Below are 9590 nucleotides of genomic sequence, written 5' to 3'. Positions count from 1 at the left end.
TCTCCAGCAGTTATGCCGGATGGAGACGGTGATCCATTTTTGGTCTGTTACTCACAAAATTCAATCATTTGGTCTTGGAATATTTTTAATTTTTGGATAAAGTATTGAGACTCTACTTGAATGTGCCATGTTTTATAATAAGAAATGGTCAGGTTTAGGATTAGGGGTTGGTGCTTGAAATGTCTAAATAGTGAAATGTAAACAATTGTGGCTTTTGAAATTAAAAACCAAACCCCAACATACAGTAGATTTCATAAGGACAAAAAGGGTCCCTGGACTGGACCCTTCATATCTGGTCCTGGAGGACTACTGTCCTGCAGAGTTTAGCTCCAAACCTAATCAAACAGGTGAACAAGATAATCAAAGTCTTCAGGATTACTAGAAAATGACAGGGAGGTGAGTTTGATTTGAGTTGGATAGGAAAAAAGTTGAAGAACCCTGCTTTAACATCTGAAAAGTGACATTTCATTCTCATTTTTCGGAGAGAGAATAGGTTTGCCTGGATAAATTACTCTTTCTTTCATTGAATCAGCCAAACTAGCGGTCAAAAGTTGACATCACAAGTTAGACTGCCGAGTTTAGTTTAGTTTTTCTACTTTGCCAAGTTGCTTGCTCAACTCTGGAAACTGGTACAATTTCTTGACTAACGTGGTACAAAACAGGCACAAAACAGGGACTAACATAGGAAGTAGCCAAAGTGTATTATTCAAAATCCCAGTGATTAATGACACTTCAGTATAGATTTTAAAGGATGAGAATCCAAAGTTAAAACTCCTCCGCAACATGAGAAACCTCTGGAGAAGAGAAGTGATGATAGAAACAGGTTTGACAGTGAACTCGAGATGAACTGCGAGCAGCACCACAAGGAGTATATTCTCACAATAAAGCACACCTTCTTCATACACCTTAAACATTCAGCACGTAGACAGAAGATTAAAGGGGAATCTTAATGATTCAAAACCTTACCAGATGCTATAGAGTCATTATCGTTGTTAAAAGTGAGAGAGCAAGATCCTGGGAACTTCAAGACCAATTACAGAGACACTACATTATCTGGAGCTGCGGTGCGAGTTAAGGGAGCCGCTTCTGAGATTTATCAGAATGAATACAGCTTCAAAAGATGTAAGAAAAGGTGAGGGAAGACTTAAAACTCTTTTCTTTCACCTAATCACCACCTGCAGGAGCATGCAGGGGACGCTGACCACCGGAATGTCAGGTATCACACTCAAGGAAGACTATAAGCCTCATTGAAATGTAAAAACCGAACTTCTTGAACTTCACCTCTTGCTCTTGGTCGGCATATGCAGCGTTGAGAAGAGAACAGATACTGACACTGAGGGACAACCAAAAGTGCAACTAGAAAAAGAAAGACATCTAGAACTGTTTCTCCCTCCTTTTTGTATCCTTTTCCTCAGGCAGCTTTTCGGTCGGCCTTTCAGTCATGGCCTCACACTGGGGCCATACAAGTGAGGTTTGCCATTTTATTTATCTCTTCCTTCCTGCATCCCTCTCTTCCTTTATACCGTATTCTTTACAGCGTCACCATCTCTTTCATTTCGGACATTCATGCATTTATGGATTACAGCATGGTGATCCACTCGGAGGGAGCCTGAATTACTCCTAAGCGTGCTGCGCCTCAAGCCGGGTCCGTACGGGAGGTCGAGAGAGGGGAATTCAAAGCAGCCAGCGTGAAGGAACTGCTGTTTGTTGTGACCAGCCTTCCCCCCTCAGACAAAGAGAGCCCTCCTGAAGGTATCCCAGCATGCAGCAGGCCCCAGGCGACCCTGTGTTTAAAGTGACAGCAGTAATTTAAGACCCTCTTTGTGGCAACCCCTTCTTTTCTGGGCAAGATGAAGCACTGTCCATTTGTGTGGGTCTGCTGAGGTGACACTCCAGAGTAGGGCCGGCACTAATTAGCAGCCAAACACACATGAGAGTGGCTGTCCATGGCAGCAGATAAATCAAGCCTGGCCTTCTAATTCACTCGAGATGACCCTTGTCCAGCCAAGCCTTGTTTCGTAAAAGATGACTATAAAGACTTTAGCCAGCATCAATGGCTTTTATGAAGCAGCAGTCCTCGCTCTGCTATGACAATATATTCAGCGAACCAGTCGAGCCATTTACACCACCTATGATTCATTGTGTGCAAACCATTCAGCTTATTACTGTTCTGAACATCGCTATTCTCTATACCAGAGCTATTCAACCCCTTCAGGAGCCAGTCGAGGAGCCAAGTGGACAAATGTCTTTTCTTTCCAAGAGCCACATTTCAAAAATAGCCTTTTCCCTTCATCAAGACTGACTTGCTTTATTAGAGTTGATTATATTTAGTCCCCAAATCTCATTAAATGAGCTAAAAAGATAAATCTCGTTACTTTTAGTATCCCAAAATGGAAGATGGAAAGGGTGTACTGTGGCTATGAATAAAGAATTGTTTGCATGGAGCTGAGTTTTGCAAAGTAATACCAACAGAAATAGCATAACCAGTTGTACCTCCACCACACGATTTCACTGCTCAAGTCATTTTTAATCAAATGCCTTATATGTCTGTGTTTAAAAAGTGAAGAAGTCAGATCATGATTATATGAAATATTAAAGTTTAAATATCTATATATTATATGAAAATGTAATTAATATAATTTAATATAATAGTGTATTTCAAAGAAGGTACCTGTATGTATATATGTATATATATATATATATATATATATATATATATATATATATATATATATATATATATATATATATTCTACACAAAGTACACATAGCATATACTTTAAAGGAGAACTCCGGCGCAAAAAGAACCTGGGGTGTAATAACACATTGGTACCGAGTCGACTGTTCTCTGGGATTTGTTTTCATGATAATCGAGTGTAAAGAGTTTTATCTCTAAAAACTGTTATGCTTATAACGCTAGTATATGGGGCATATAATAAGTAAAAATAGATCGCTAGTTAATACCACTAACAAGGCTCAAAATAGCCCCACACTAACACGGTAGCTTAATGAGGGTCTCTACATACAAACCGAAGCACTGAGAACTTTGTAAGTGTACAGACAGTTTAATAATAATATACTTTATAAAGACAGTACCATCGCGTATACAGGCAGGAACCATCTTTGGGAAACAGCCTCGACCAGTCGAACCACTAACGCAATGCTAAGTGAGCTGAACTGTGAGATTCCAAGTCACAGTTCAGCTCGTAGCACGGCGTTCGTGGTTCGACTGGTCGAGACTGTTTCCAAAGATGACTCCGCGATGGTACTGTCTTTATAAAGTATATTATTATTAAACTGTCTGTACACTTACAAAGTTCTCAGTGCTTCGGTTTGTATGTAGAGACCCTCATTAAGCCACCGTGTTAGTGTGGGGCTATTTTGAGCCTTGTTAGTGGCATTAACCAGCGATCTATTTTTACTTATTATTTGCCCTATATACTAGCGTTATAAGCTAAACAGTTTTTAGAGATAAAACTCTTTACACTCGATTATCATGAAAACAAATCCCAGAGAACAGTCGACTCGGTACCAATGTGTTATTACACCCCAGGTTCATTTTGAGCCGGAGTTCTCCTTTAAGTAAGAGTGAAATAAGTAAGTTTTCTTTAAACACACTAAAATTTCTCTTAATGCTTGTGTTTTAGCATATTTCTTAAAAGAATAACTAAGCATATTTAATATATTACAAATATATATTTCTAGTATACTTTTTTACAATATATTTTTAATGCACTTCAAACAAGCATATTGGGAATACAAATGCATGATCATACTTATTGAATTTCAAGCGCATTTTTAATACATTTAATAGTATGTCCTTTTCACCTGGGTGTGTATATATATAATTTACAAATAATAAATGAATACACAAGTGGAACGAGGCGGGAGAGTAAATACACATTTGGTTGAAAATACATTTTTCCTTTATTGAATTCCTTTATTGAAACTTAGTCTATAGCTGTAGATACTTTTCTTGCTAATGACAAATATGTAAGACTTCGGTGAGCAAGACAAGGTTAATTATAATTGATTGGTCACCACCCAACATAGAGGTATGTCAACTTTTTTACAAAAACAAACAATCTTCAGATGAAAACTTGTTAACTGCAGTTTTTAGAGAAAAGTGAGTCATTGAGCAGCAACAGCAGCATTAAAGAGCCGCTCAAGGCTAGTGTGGGATGAGTACCACACTCTAAAGTCCCAAGACACAAGCCAGCATCACTTCATACTAACACCATAAGCTACCAATCATTTCTCAACAGTACAAATGCTGAGGGAATGCATTTTTAGATCAAATTACAAAAGACTGTATGTTACGAAAACAGGCGGGTAATCAAAATGTAGCACTTCCTAGTTCACGAACAGAGTCTGCATGGAGGCAAAATTTCTCCCAATAAAAGCATTATTTCTGAACGGGTCCTCAGAGATAGACAGGCCAATTCACATGTGCTGTGTTGGAGTTGAGTACTGCTGAGTTTGTTTACACACATGTTTGTTTGACTTTTCCCATGATTTACTAGGTACTCTGGGAAATCACTATTGATCACTTTCGTAGATATGAGCCAGCTACTCACAATTAACACGGCACCATGGGAGATACCTGCAGTTACATTTCTGCACAGACAGCAATATGAGTTGAATAAATGTCAAGAATATGAAGAGATATTAAAGCAAAATGTTGATGCAACAACAGGGGTTTGCTGTATTGAGTGACAGATAGAATGAAATATTCATACTCTGGGTGGTAGTTCAGTCAGGCTGGTTCATGAGGATCATATTTAACTCAAATAAGACAGCTAACATCTATTTTCAGTGCAGATAACATTTTGATATCTCCCATGTCTCCCAAGTGGAGAAAGCTAGCTGTTAGCATTAGCGTTCAGCTTTGGATGATGCGTAATGAATTCCAGAAACAGTTGTTTTGAGTCAATCATATCGAAACATCCTAGCAAAAATCAGTTTTCTAAATTGATGGCCACTTGTATGGAAGCTGATTTTACGCCATAAAAAAACAAACAAAAACATTTTAAAACATAATTGCGAGTTTTTATCTCACCACTGCAAGATATAAACTCGCTATTGCGAGAAAGTTGCCATTGCGTGTTATAAATTCAGAACTGTGAATGTATATCTTGCAATTCTGACTTTATATCTTGCAAATCTGACTTCTTTTCTCAGAAATGAGATATAAACTTGCAATTGCCAGTTATAAAGTTAAATTCTGAGGGGAAAAAAGACTGCATTTTTTTCAATTGTGCATTATAAAGACAGAATTGCATGATACAAGCTCAAAATTGAGTATAACAAAGTCTTTTATAAACTGTCACTGTAATAAACTTTTTTTCGGACTTTTCTTTATATAAAGTTAGAATTGCGTGTTATATTCTGTGGCGGAAACCAGCTTCCATACACCTGAGAATAGCCTCATATTTTGAATAAAAGTTTGCAGAGCAACTGATTTTTGGAAAGAATTGGAATGCTAACATAGCTTTTGCATGATTATACATTTCAGTTATAGGTTTCATTATACTTATTGTAATATCTGTTTTGTATATGTGTATTAGCCTATATGCATTTTAATTTTGAAAGTCAATTTCAATATTATTCAAGTTATATCATAATATTTGCCTTTATCCAGGAGCAAATTGCTAGGCTAACTAGCCAAATATTGCCCCCTGCAATTAAACCACCCCCAATGATTTTAAACACCTCATCTTGGCATTGCAAAATACCATTTTCTATAGACAAGACAGCACACCCACTTTCATCAAATCCAAACATGACAGGCAGTGAGTTCTCTCTGATCGGTTCCATTTCAGATTGAACCGACATTGAACAGCCCTTCATTTCAGAACCAAGGGCTGTTACAGAGGTGTGATTTCTCAGGTCACCTCTTTCAGTCATATCTATTCTAGCATTTACGTATAAATTTGAATACAGCCCACAATGCATTGCTTCCAGGCTTACATTGGTAAAATCACCATAGTCACATCGCCTGCGCCCCCTCCTCTGAAATTGCATTATTACTGACAGTACAGATATTGGATTTAGAATGGAACAAATGGTCTTAATAGGAATGAGATCACTCCGGTTAGACAGTGATTGGCTTACTTGGGCCCGGGCCAAAAACAATTTCTGATTCTTTTATACCTGTGCCTGTGCCCTGGAGATAGAGGGGAGTGAAAGAGACAGAGGGTGAGGGTGAAAAAGACAGAACGCAGAGGAGGAGGAGGAGAGAGAAGCTCTTTATCAGCTGCTTTTCTCACTCGGCATTACCTCATCTTTCTCTCTCTGCGACTCGGAGCTTATAAAAAGGGCACCTAGTTTTTTGTTCCTTTTTTTTCTAGAGCTAAGAACAGCCTCCAACCGCTGTCCCAATATGAACGAGGAGCATTGTGAGCTTTGTTTTTCAATATCAAGCAGTCCATCTTTGGAGGCCCAGCACAGGGGGAGGTAATGAAATCAGAATATTAGGTATCTGCTATTGACGGAGTGCTGACAGCCTTGTAAAGAAATAGCGGCAGTATTGATTGAACACAAAACAGCAAACAAACAAAACACTAGCTTTCTTTTCATGAGAGGCGAGAGATAGTTTCTTTCTTCCTTGTGTTTCTCCTCCTGTACGGCTGGGAAATCTGACAGCTTGACACAAACATCAGTGATTGGTGTAGTTTCAAGGATTACTAGGCAGGGTTTGGGCTATTGGCATACAGGATACTGTTTGGGGCTGCAGGTGCTGACCATATCACAACATTAAGACCCAATTATATAATGGTTAATATGCCTTTGTAAAATATTTTTCAGTTTGTGTGTGTGTGTGTCTGTGTTCCTTACAAACTGTCAGTCTATGCATTATTGAAACTGAATTTTCCGTGACTCGTTCTGCAGGTTACTTTGCCATGCCAGTAGGTGGCGACAAGTGAGAGAGTCACATGAAACAAGTAACTAGATGAATTTGGAACGCATTTTACTCATTTCTGCAATACAAATATATTGTGCATAGATTAGCATGGTAGCATTCTATTCTAAATTCAGACACTGTCGTTATGAGTGATTAACTGAATCATTCACCCAAATGATTCATTCAAAAGCATTGATAGACTTATATTTAGGAATCACTCAACCAATTTGAGAACCAATTTTTAAACAAATCACTGATTCATTCACTAAGCAAAATAAGTGATTGTCTGAATTAGTCACAGAATCATTCACTCAACTGATTAATCATTCATGAGCAGTTGTGGCCTAATGGTTAGAGAGTTGGACTTGTAAACCGAAGGTCATCGCTCTCTTCCGCAACTTACCACAACTGAGGTGCCTTTGACCGCCAATCGCTCCCCGGGAGCCACAACAATAATGGCTGCCCACTTCTCTGAGTGTGTGTTCATGATGTGTGTTCAATACTCACTGCTGTATGTGTGCACTTGGATGGGTGAAATGCAAGAGGGTAATCCATCAGCCGGAAACTGAAGCCTTGTGGGAGCCGCCATTGTAGCAGAACTTGCTGTTAGCATCCCATTGACTCCCATTCATTTTGGCGTCACTTTGACAGCGAATAACTTTACATCTGAGGCATTCAAAGACTTCATTTGTCCATTATTTATTTCTAAAGAAACACGACAATGTATAAAAGACTCCATTACTTTGTATCTTACGTTATGGCCCCTTAGAAGCTGTTTTTGTAAAAATAGGCTAACGATTGCGTCATAACCACGCGACTTTCTGGTGCACAATAGAGAAATTACCATATAGACAGGAGAAGAAGCTCACAGGCAATCTTTTACTGTCTATGAGGCAATCTGGGGACATAGAGGCATAAAGTCAAGGGAGAAGCCCATAGATAGAGAGTCAATAAAAGCAACAGGACAAAATATTTCAACAACGTTTTTGAGGAATTAAGCGATTCAGGTTTGATTGGCACAGCTACTAGAAGATTTACAACAGTCAGACTGTCATCAAGCTCAGTTTGAGCCTGCGCAGTCGCTCAGCCATCAGGAAGTGAGTGCTACTGTATAATCGGGCGTCAGTTTTCTCCGTTGAAATCAAGGGGGTCGCTGTGTCCATTTCTTTTACGGTCTATGGTGAAATGCAGGGCACGACTTCTATATGGGACACCATACTTGGCTACACGTCCCCTTCAACTTAACGAGACAAGAGATTTGCCGAATTCTGAACTGCACACCACTCTTACTATTCCTGCCGTAGTATGTAGTATGTGGTTCAGAATTCAGCAATTGTCTTTGTAAACAAGCCATTGAATCATTCAATCAACTGATTTGTTAAAAAACACTGACTCCTCAAGTGGTGCCTCAAGTATTTTACTTTTTTTTTTATTGTAAAATGTTGGACCTGGTGTACCCTACCACATTTACACTTAAATAAAATATATAGCGTAAGAGAAATAACGAGAAAAGTATTTAAGAAATAGCTAATTTGCCAAAAATAATTAGTGATGCTATTTCACATGCCATGCAAATGCTCATTAACAATATCACAGCTTTTTTTGCGAGTAAATTTGTTGCACAATAGCATTAGCTCATTGTGTTGAAAAATAGAAAAAGCTCAACTAAGCTTAGTCACACATCTATAACTGACAGACATGAATATAACAAAAAGTCTCAGGTAGTGATTATCATCATACATGACTGAGTATGTTCTTAGTGTTGCAGTCATGCATAGTGCTGGTGGTACCTCATGCAGAGATGTAAAAAATGGAAAAAGACACAGTTGCATATTTTTCAAAATGGCAAACAATACATAACATAGACACCAACATTAGGAGAAAAGGCTAGTAGCATTTACACGGTTCCCCATGGGGCCCTCTTTGAGTGCAAAGTTAACGATAGGATCTGTCTTCATCAGGGTCTCTCCGTTATGCCATCTCTGGTTGGAGTGCTCTGGGCCGCTTGCTTCTCTTTACGCAACAATATGCGTATGTTAATTGATGGAAAATTTGTCTGGATGCTGAAACCTGAAAGGTAAAGGGCATGAGTTAGTGACATTAAATAATGTTTGCTCGCACACAGGAGGACAGGTATAAATGCATCCGGACCACAACACCGCATATGCAAGATAACACGCACACCCCATACTAGTATTTGCATCTTTAGCTTCAAGAAGAAAAAAATACTTGAATATTCATAATAATAATAATAATAATTGGGATTTTCTGAAACATGCAATAATTCATCTTGGTATTTCGAAAGATCAATGCAAGTCCCAAGATTAATTTCAAGCAAGCATAGAGCATCTAAAAGCAATGTATTGCTTCCAAAGGAAGATGATGAAGTATCATCACATACATAAATCTTCATTTACTTTCAATTTCATCTCTACCTTCAAGATTTTACCCAAAAGAACTTGTCTATACAAATTGGTGCATGTCACACTGGAAAAAAAACTGGGGGGGAAAAAGCTGTTCATTTACAGTTCAGGGAGAAAAAATAACACCGAAGTCTATTGCACCTATTGACTGGAAAATTCTTTGAACAGCATGTGTTTCTACGGAACATCCCTCTTCTCCCAATTGCCCTCCAACCATCCATTTTTATAGTCAGCAGAGAAACCTGAACATGGCTTATGGGCAT

The 9590-nt window shown here is 38.5% G+C and overlaps 1 long non-coding RNA gene across 1 annotated transcript in view; it reads right to left on the bottom strand.

Moving 5' to 3' along the window:
* Positions 1-8317: 8317 nt before the first annotated feature.
* LOC143702498 (uncharacterized) overlaps positions 8318-9590 on the bottom strand; it is a 158043-nt gene continuing 156770 nt past the window's right edge. The window contains exon 4 of the long non-coding RNA XR_013190459.1: positions 8318-8974. This is a non-coding gene — a long non-coding RNA (uncharacterized LOC143702498). The remainder of the gene's footprint in view (positions 8975-9590) is intronic.

This window comes from Siphateles boraxobius, unplaced genomic scaffold, assembly GCF_051911475.1.
Source record: "Siphateles boraxobius isolate OS27281-9 unplaced genomic scaffold, OSU_SipBor_1 35, whole genome shotgun sequence".
Classification (NCBI taxonomy): domain Eukaryota; kingdom Metazoa; phylum Chordata; class Actinopteri; order Cypriniformes; family Leuciscidae; genus Siphateles; species Siphateles boraxobius.
This window is presented reverse-complemented; position numbering and strand designations above follow the sequence as displayed.